The following is a 9,978-nucleotide window of genomic DNA, read 5'->3' on the forward strand; positions in this document are numbered from 1 at the left end:
CTGACCATGTCTCATCTGATTATTTTTGTGAGTGTTTATTTATGGTATAAATTAATTTTGTTATTCCTTTACTCAGTGTGTGGTTTCCCATTGTTTGTTACAATCTTGAGCCAGGTTGTAACAAGTTATACTGAATTTGTGGAACAACCCTTATATGCAAAGTACTTCTAAACTGTACTCACGACTGCATGGACTTCATTGTTTCAATTAATTAAAAATAAGAGCTCTCTCACATGCCTGAAAAGCTTTGCTTTTTTTAACCATGTTAATTAAAATATATTTATGTGTACATATTCCACTGCAAGGAGCAATCACACTCTTGCACACCTCTTAACAAATGAACTTGATCATGTATTCCTTAAAATAACAGAAAAGGACATCCATGTACAGTCGTGGCCAAAAGTTTTGAGAATGACACAAATATTCATTTTCACAAAGTCTGCTGCCTCAGTTTATATGGTGGCAATTTGCATATACTCTATAATGTTATGAAGAGTGATCAGGTGAATTGCAATTCATTGCAAAGTCCCTCTTTGCCATGTAAATGAACTGAATCCCCAAAAAACATTTCCACTGCATTTCAGCCCTGCCACAAAAGGACCAGCTGGCATCATGTCAGTGATTCTCTCGTTAACACAGATGTGAGTGTTGACGAGGACAAGGCTGGAGATCACTCTGTCATGCTGATTGAGTTTGAATAACAGACTGGGAGCTTCAAAAGGAGGGTAATGCTTGGAATCATTGTTCTTCCTCTGTCAACCATGGTTACCTGCAAGGAAACACATGCCGTCATCATTGCTTTGCACAAAAAGGGCTTCACAGGCAAGGATATTGCTTGCCAGTAAGATTGCACCTAAATCAACCATTTATCGGATCATCATGAACTTCAAGGAGAGCGGTTCAATTGTTGTGAAGAAGGCTTCAGGGCGCCCAAGAAAGTTCAGCAAGTGCCAGGACTGTCTCCTAAAGTTGATTCAGCTGCGGGATCGGGGCACCACCAGTACAGAGCTTGCTCAGGAATGGTAGCAGGCAGGTGTGAGTGCATCTGCACGCACAGTGAGTGCAAAGACTTTTGGAGGATGGCCTGGTGTCAAGAAGGGCAGCAAAGAAGCCACTTCTCTCCAGGAAAACCATCAGGGACAGACTGATATTCTGCAAAGGTACAGGGATTGGACTGCTGAGGACTGGGGTAAAGTCACTTTCTCTGATGAATCCCCTTTCCGATTGTTTGGGGCATCCAGAAAAAAGCTTGTCCGGAGAAGACAAGGTGAGCGCTAACATCAGTCCTGTGTCATGCCAACAGTAAAGCATCCTGAGACCATTCATGTGTGGGGTTGCTTCTCAGCCAAGGGCGTGGGCTCACTCAGAATTTTGCCTAAGAACACAGCCATGAATAAAGAATGGTACCAACACATCCTCCGAGAGCAACTTCTCCCAACCATCCAGGAACAGTTTGGTGACGAACAATGCCTTTTCCTGCATGATGGAGCACCTTGCCATGAGGTAAAAGTGATAACTAAGTGGCTCGGGGAACAAAACATTGATATTTTGGGTCCATGGCCAGGAAACTCCCCCGACCTTAATCCCATTGAGAACTTGTGGTCAATCCTCAAGAGGCGGGTGGACAAACAAAAACCCACAAATTCTGACAAACTCCAAGCATTGATTATGCAAGAATGGGCTGCCATCAGTCAGGATGTGGCCCAGAAGTTAATTGACAGCATGCCAGGGTGGATTGCAGAGGTCTTGAAAAAGAAGGGTCAGCACTGCAAATATTGACTCTTTGCATCAACTTCATGTAATTGTCAGTAAAACACTTATGAAATGCTTGTAATTATACTTCAGTATTCCATAGTAACATCTGACAAAAATATGTAAAGACACTGAAGCAGCAAACTTTGTGGAAATTAATATTTGTGTCATTCTCAAAACCTTTGGCCACGACTGTATAACATTACATTCAGAACTGTCTTTATTTGGAATTTTAGATTGATCTGCGACTATTGCTGACACCTGACTTAAACCATCTGTCCATATGACCTGCAGGGATTCGAACTCTGAGCTAAAGCCTAGACAGCTAACACAAGTTATCAGGGCTCAGGCAAGGTTACCCTTCTTCGAACCACTTCCACTGCAACAGACATGTTATAACAAGGACAAAACCAATGTCAGATTTTGAGACCTGTTCCTCTGTCTTAGGGTGGTGATTGGTTGGAGGGTTCAAGTCAGGTGTTTCCCAGACTATTAAAGGAGTGGTGAATGAGGTTAAATGTCTGTGGCAACATGTTCCATTATCTTTGTCATTCTTTGGATATCATTTTAACATGTTCTATATCTCTATGCACAATGTCACCATCTCAGTGTTGCTGCAAAACGGTAACAGTGCATTACACAAATGAAAAAGTAATGGTAGAGATAGAAATGGAATGTACAGAGAGGACAGGGTTCTCCAGATATAGATTAGAATGTTAGATTAGAACATTGTGCAAGGTTATTGTCCATTGTGCCAATGAAGCTGTTCTTATGCTACACCCTCGGAGTGTGGTGTCAGGAAAATAACCTCACACTCAACGTCAACAAAACAAAGGAGATGATCATGGACTTCAGGAAACAGCAGAGGGAGCACCCCCCTATCCACATCGACGGGACAGTAGTGGAGAAGTGGAAAGTTTTAAGTTCCTCGGCGTACACACCACGGACAAACTGAAATGGTCCACACACACAGACCGCGTGGTGAAGAAGGCGCAACAGCGCCTCTTCAACCTCAGGAGGCTGAAGAAATGTGGCTTGTCACCAAAAACACTCACAAACATTTACAGATGCACAATCGGGAGCATCCTGTTGGGCTGTATCACTGCCTTGTACAGCAACTGCACAACGCATCACCGGGGGAAAACTACCTGCCCTCCAGGACACCTACATCACCCGATGTCACAGGAAGGCCAAAAAGATAATCAAGGACCTGTAACCTGTTCACCCCGCTATCATCCAGAAGGCGAGATCAGCACAGGTGCATCAAAGCTGGGACCGAGAGACTGAAAAACAGCTTCTATCTCAAGGCCATCAGACTGTTAAACAGCCATCACTAACATTGAGTGGCTGCTGCCAACATACTGACTCATCTCTAGCCACTTTAATAATAAAACATTTGATGTAGTAAATGTATCACTAGTCACTTTAAACAATGCCACTTCATATAATGTTTACATACCCTACATTACTCATCTCATATGTATATACTGTACTCTATACCATCTACTGCATCTTGCCTATGCCGTTTGGCCATCGCTCATCCATACATTTATATGTACATATTCTTATTCATGCCTTTACGCTTGTGTGTATAAGGTAGTTGTTGTGAAATTGTTAGATTACTTGTTAGATATTACTGCACGGTCAGAACTAGAAGCACAAGCATTTCGCTACACTCGCATTAACATGTGATTACCATGTGTATGTGACCAATAAAATTTTATTTGATTTGATTGAATGTTTTCCCCATAAAACCTACCACTGCTTTGATTTCTAATTTGATCAGTATTGGTTTATGCTGTGTTAAAATTTCTGTTTAAGCAATAAACAAATTAAAAAAGAAAAACTCTGGTTGTAAACTGACTGCAGTAGCTATGTTTTTGGTATCGCTCATGTCATACTGCATGTCATTCCTCAACTGTCTGGATTTTACATTCATATTGGCCCTTCACAAAACTGACACACTAAATCAACAAACTGTTTTTGTACATATTCAATACAATAAGTACATGTCTTTCCATTAATTTCTTAAACTCATTGGAAATTAAATTGAATTCAACTATGCTATAATCCCACTGAATCATGAATAACCCTCATTCAGATGATTTTATATGGTCCTTTACACACCAGCTCCGTGGGAAAATTGGATCCTGGCCAAAGGCACAAGTTCATTCAAAAAGTGTGAGACATCTAGGATGTGTTTTTGACAATATTAATGTCAACTGCCATATGTTTATGTACATGTCCAACTGGTTTCCTCCTATTTTCAGACTAGTGATGCCAGACTAGTGTTTTATCATGTGGCCACAGATACTCCCCTATTCTGTCAGTGGTTCCAGATCTACAACAAACAACTGTGTGCGCATAGCATACAGTATTGAGCAATAGAGAAGTAAAATTCCATTGTTATGAGAAAATCATAATACAGAAAAAGAACACTAGACCAAAAATATACACACATTTTTTAAAAAGTGTCTTGTGCCATCCCAAACAAAGTACAATAAAATGAAATTGAAATGAAAGCTACAGGGCATATGCAGTAGGGTTGATAAAGGTCAAGATAAGTTTGACTGGGACTAGTGGAAGCGTAGGATGTTTGGTAACATTTGGCATCCTAAACTTGTTTACATGTGACAAAGTAGGCTACAGGACCATATAGTGCTTATACCCAAGTGGTGGCCCATAATGTCTTCAGGAGCTACAGTCTTTTTCATTTTTTCCAACCAGGCATTAACCAAGACATATAGCTAGAATGGTATGGAGTGATATTATTGCCAACATAAATTGAATTTCAGATTCAACATCATATCGCTCCATAGACTCTAGTGTGCCTGGTTTGGCCAAAGATTACTACACATTGTGGCCCTCCAGGAAAAAGACCAAACTGCTAAACTATTACATTGAATTATATTAAGTATTGGTCCTTGATATCATGAAATATATTTACTTTATACAGTACATAAATATACAATTTACATGTAGCAGCATATGTATAATAATATCACTTTATATTCCACACCAATGTCACAAAGATTCAATCACACACACACACACACACACACACACACACACACACACACACACACACACACACACACACACACACACACACACACACACACACACTTGGTGAGGGAAAGGATAGAGGACGAAAGAGGAAAGATACAGCAAAAATAAGCAACACCGTCACCAAAGCGCACAACAAAAGGTAAAGCAAAACACTTACAGTAAAACAAAGGAGTATAAAAAATATAAAACACATTTAATCAAACACACAGTTCAGAAATAAAGTCATTATACAAAGTCGACAAAAGTCACTCCAAAAAGTGTTTATCCCACCAAAGAAACAGCAGTCTAGTAGAGAGGATACAAAAGCAGCGTGGCGCCATCTACTGGCTTGGATGTCTACACTACAGCAGGCCGCCCATGTTGTTCTCGGCTGTCTCCTTGTCCTTCTTGGGGGCCTCTTGTGGGTTGTACTTGTTTTGATAGTCCTGGAGAATGGTGATCATGCCGTGATGGCCAAAATGCAAGGCTTCTTCCATTGGAAAGATAATGAGCAGTTGTGACTGACTGGGGTTGGACTGGCCTACAAAGGTATTCGTTTTGGGAACTAACACGACTCTTCAGGTGTGAAAATGCTATAGGGTACAGTTCAAATAAATCCCTCATGGTCGACCATAAGTGTTCTTTTGAGTGGGAGTGCATTGTAGACTCTCACTCAAGTATATGATACAGTCTCTCATCCACCCACACTTACCTACCCACCCAAAACACACACACAGATAAGACAGACAAAATAACTAAAAACTAATATATTGCCATCACTAAGTAGAACTGAAAGGAATACTGCTAAGAATGCAGTTGTAGTGCATTGTTAGTCTTGACAGTTCTTATTACCCCATTATAATGTCTAAGCAGGGGATATTGCCAGCCTCGTTAGCCAATGTTTTCTATTTTAAGGAGCACCCAGTCATGTTTGAGGAGCTACCAGTATCGATTACAGACCAAATACTATGGTTGGATTCTGGCAGTTGGTTTTTAAAGAGTTGATTGGCTAAATAAAGGTAGAGATGAATATATTGGGTGTAACACTATGGCACTAGCATAGAAATAGAGTGATGGAATACAATTTGAGCTTATTCTCTTTTGGTCCATTCACAATACATTTACTTGAAGTTCCCATGCTTTAACAGACTACGTGTGCGTTTTATGGGAGGGAAAGCAGTCTAAATTGAGGGCCTTGCTGTATTGCAAAGTTATTAGTCTGCAGTAACCTTCTCTAATCTAATCTGACAATTAACCACTAGAGGATGCTGAAACATTACTCAAGGGATAGTGACATTGCCTGGAGTAAATTGTCTCGTGTTTTTCCAATTGGGTGTTGGTGGTGGTATTGTGGGTAGAGCTCAAAAGCTTCAAAGACATAATTATGTGAACCTCCGTTTGGACTGGAATTAGATGCTTTATATATCAACTGTACTGGAGCTAATGAAAATAGTGAATTAAAAACAAAAACAGTAAACAGTGCTGGGGAATCAAAAGCATAAAAACCCTTGCTTCACATTCACAACAAACCAGTAAAAACAAACCAATTAATACATTTCTCAATTAATGACAATATGGAGTTATCACCAGTTTAGAAATGTTTTACTTTGGGAAGAACAGTTGTGAAGAATAAAATATCTGATGCATTTTGATAGGCTGCACAATGCTTTCCAATGCAGAGACACAACTGCCCAGAACAGAATATAAAGGAGCTCCACATCACAGTAGAACACCAATCAGAACAGAATGAAGCAGGGCAAAACTCAGCATAGACCTAAGTTGCATAGAGCAGAACTGAACACAGAAGAATAGAGTAGAGCACGGCATTTAGCAGATCAGTTGCACATAACTCGGGAGCAGAACAGAACTAGCTAGACCAGAAAATAACATATACGAAATGAGATAGCAGTAGAGCAGAGAGGTCCGGGAGGACCACATGAAACACTCACCTACACCTCTTAACCATCACTGGGCTGCATTCAGCAGGGCACAACATTGTGAAACTTTCAGGTAGGATATATTGTGTAGAACAAATATGCCACTCTGACATGTAGAATAAGAAATCATGTCAGCTCTGTTCCTACAGAAAATGGCTCTGCTCTATATACCAATGTTGTCATGATGTCTTTAAATAATCTTTCCACATCTTTGATCAAATTAACACAGTGGTGTTGTGCTCACATCTTCACGTCTAGATACATGTTGGTGCAAGACGAGGGGATGTTGTATAAAATACCAGTCAGATTTGGATCGAACCGTTCTGGATGAAACAGCACTGAGTAATACTGCAGTGAATCTCACACCCAATTCCATCTCTGAGATTTTTGCTGTGGATAAAGCCCCCACTGTGTGTCTCTTTTCTGCTATCTCCTGAATCTTCACCCCCAATCCCCATCTAAAAAAAAAGACTTCAAATCAATGAGAGATTGAGAGAGGTAGTGACTGAGAGAGGTAGTGACTGCTTCTCAAAGAGAGTGAGAGTGCACATGGTGTGGTACAGCCTGAGGGCACCACTCGGGAGGCTGAAGCACAAGCATACAGACCAAGCTCACACAGGTCAACCACAATGCATTCTGGGGGTCTCTTCTGATTAGTTCCATTTACTCTGATCTCAGGGGTGAAAGGGTGCTCTGCATTCCACACAAGACCCATCCCAAATCACTCACCCCTTCACCTCTCCGTTACCAGCTCAGGTTGAACTGTGACCTGAAGAGTCAAGCCTAGTCACAGAAATGTTTTCAAACTTTTTATGGCATAGAAATGACCCGGTATTTACTTGGAAATTATATGGTAAAATGGTAATTACATAATAATAACCAAAAAGTTGACTTTAAATTACTGATCGTTACAAACTGTTTAGGATTTATTAAAACTGGTAGCTACCGTTTTAGTACCAACCAGATACGTAGTTACCAATTGTGTTGAAAGTAAGTAACAGAAAGGACCTATTGATACCACATAATGTTCTAGTAAATGAATACCAGGTGAATACCAGTGCAAACAATATCGTAACATAAAGTGCCATCACAAAATCTTCTGTTAGCCAAGAAAACTAAGAAAGGCTGAACAACTTAGTTTCAGTGGAGTTAATTTGAGTTAAAACCTTTTCAACTCTGAACGGTTGTTTTGGACCCGGTATCGAGTACGGCGAGTTTGGGGAGGAGCTACAGCCCTCGTCTTTAAAAAGATATGTAACTCAAATCTTATTGCTGGCAATGTCATAAGAATCTCCCACCCCCACCACCTACCCCCATAAAGGCTATAAATCACGCGCTATGGTCATATTCAAGGAGTTTGCAATGTAGGTCAAGTCACAAAGTGCAGACATTTAGTATGCATGGAAAGGGTACACCCTGATGGTCATTGCATTTCCTTCTCCATCCACATTACCTTGTATGCCTCCTTCACATGCACCGTTGATCTATTTCACTTGTTTACAATAGGAAAAGTGAATAGGGAAATAAGTTTGAAGTTTCCTCACCAGTCTGTGTCTTATTTCAAAACCCTCGCCCCTCCAGAAACCTCTTTCTCAATGCTAAGGATCCGGATCTTGTTCTGCCAGACTACAGTTTGCAATAGCACATGGGGACAAGGATTGCACTTTTTGGAGAAATGTCCTCTGGTCTGATGAAACAAAAATAGAACTGTTTGGCCATAATGACCATCGTTATGTTTGGAGGAAAAAGGGGGAGGCTTGCAAGCCGAAGAACACCATCCCAACCTTGAAGCACAGGGGTGGCAGCATCATGTTGTGGGAGTGCTTTGCTGCAGGAGGGACTGGTGCACTTCACAAAATAGATGGCATCATGAGGGGGGGAAATTATGTTGATATCCTCATATTGGTAGGGGGCAGTATTTTCACGTTCGGATGAAATACATGCCCATATTAAACTGCCTCCTACTCAAACTCAGAAGCTAGGATATGCATATTATTAGTAGATTTGGATAGAAAGCACTCTGAAGTTTCTAAAACTGTTTGAATTATGTCTGTGAGTTTAACAGAACTCATATGGCAGGCAAAAACCTGACGAAAAATCCTACCAGGAAGTGGAAATCTGATGGATGGACTCTTTTCAAGTCATTTCCTATCAAACACTCAGTGACTCAGTAATCATTGTGCACTTCCTAAGGCTTCCACTAGATGTCAACAGTCTTTAGAAAGTTGTTTGAGGCGTCTATGATGAACAGAGACCGAACAAGAAGGCTGGGAAGTTGGTGACCCAGGGAAGGACATCTAGGAATCTGGCACTCTGATTTTTCACTGGCTATTGTCAAACTCAGTCCCGGTGACGGGATCGGGTTGTCATAAGAAGTTTTTTAAATTGAAGCAACATCTCAAGACATCAATCAGGAAGTTAAAGCTTGGTCACAAGTGGGTATTCCAAATGGACAATGACCCCAAGCATACTTTCAAAGTTGTGGCAAAATGACTTAAGGACAACAAAGTCAAGGTATTGGAGTGGCCATCACAAAGCCCTGACCTCAATCCTATAGAAAATCTGTGGGCAGAACTGAAAAAGCATGTGCGAGCATGGAGGCCTACAAACCTGACTCAGTTACACCAGCTCTGTCAGGAGGAATGGGCCAAAATGCAGTCAATTTATTGTGAGAAGCTTGTGGAAGGCTACCCAAAACATTTGACCCAAGTTAAACAATTTAAAGGCAATGCTACCAAATACTAATTGAGTGTATGTAAACTTCTGACTCACTGGGAACGTGTTGAAAGAAATAAAAGCTGATATAAATCATTTTCTTGTCACCACGTCCACAGAAGTTGGCGCCTCTCCCCGGTTGGGCGGTGCTCGGTGGTCGTCGTCGCCGGCCTACTAGCTGCCACCGATCTAGGTTTCTGTGTCTTTTGGTTATGTCTGTTTAGGTCTGCACCTGTTTTGTGTTAGTCAATCAGTGGGGTATTTAATTTGTCTGTTTCGTTTGGGGATTTGTGTGGGATTGTTTGTGTGTCATGCCTTTTGGGCACGTAGGGGTATATTGCATTTTCCTATTTACACTGCGTGTTTTAGGCATTAGGGTTGCCGGGCTGCGTCCTGTCCTTTAGTAATTTTTGGAGCTGTTCTCTACTATTCTCTCTCTCTCTACTATTATTCTGACATTTCACATTCTTAAAATAAAGTGGTGATCCAAACTAACCTAAGACAGGGAATTTTTACTAGGATTAAA

The sequence above is a fragment of the Salmo trutta genome, chromosome 20 (genome assembly GCF_901001165.1).
Source record: "Salmo trutta chromosome 20, fSalTru1.1, whole genome shotgun sequence".
In the NCBI taxonomy this organism is placed as follows: Eukaryota; Metazoa; Chordata; class Actinopteri; order Salmoniformes; family Salmonidae; genus Salmo; species Salmo trutta.